This window comes from Rhinopithecus bieti, unplaced genomic scaffold (genome assembly GCF_001698545.2).
Source record: "Rhinopithecus bieti isolate Rb0 unplaced genomic scaffold, ASM169854v2 scaffold_22745, whole genome shotgun sequence".
NCBI classification, from domain to species: domain Eukaryota; kingdom Metazoa; phylum Chordata; class Mammalia; order Primates; family Cercopithecidae; genus Rhinopithecus; species Rhinopithecus bieti.
In genome coordinates this window covers 199154-199955 of record NW_016810815.1, presented here as the reverse complement: position 1 = coordinate 199955, position 802 = coordinate 199154, and positions in this window count along the sequence as shown.

Here is an 802-nt window from a genome sequence, read left to right as displayed (position 1 = left end):
CCTCCCCTGCGCATGCCTCACCCACACTGTGCCCAGTTTCTAAGTAAAAGCAGGGTCATCAGTGCCCAGGACAGCTGTGGGACTCCTTGGTCTTGAGCCTGAATCCTGGCTCTGCCCCCTCCTAGCTATGTGGCCCGAGGCCAAGTCACTGGCCTCTGTGAGCCTCAAGTCTCTCATCTGTAAAATGGGGAAGAAAACATCTGGGCCGGGAGTGGTGGCTCACACCTGTAATTCCAGCACTTCGGAAGGCTGAGGTGGGTGAATCACCTGAGGTCAGGAGTTCGAGACCAGCCTGGCCAACATGGCGAAACCCCATCTCTACCAAAAACACAAAAATTAGCTGGGCGTGGTAGCACACTCCTGTAATCCCAGCTACTCAGGAGGCTGAGGCAGGAGAATCCCTTGAATCTGGCAAGCGGAGGTTGCAGTGAGCCGAGATCGTGCCACTGCACTCCAGCCTGTTGACAGAGTGAGATCCTGTCTAAAATAAATAAACAAATAAAAATATAAATGCGGCCGGGCGCGGTGGCTCAAGCCTGTAATCCCAGCACTTTGGGAGGCCGAGACGGGCGGATCATGAGGTCAGGAGATCGAGACCATCCTGGCTAATACGGTGAAACCCCGTCTCTACTAAAAAATACAAAAAACCAGCCGGGCGACGAGGCGGGCGCCTGTAGTCCCAGCTACTCGGGAGGCTGAGACAGGAGAATGGCGTCAACCCGGGAGGCGGAGCTTGCAGTGAGCTGAGAGCCGGCCACTGCACTCCAGCCTGGGCGGCAGAGCAAGACTCCGTCTCAAAAAA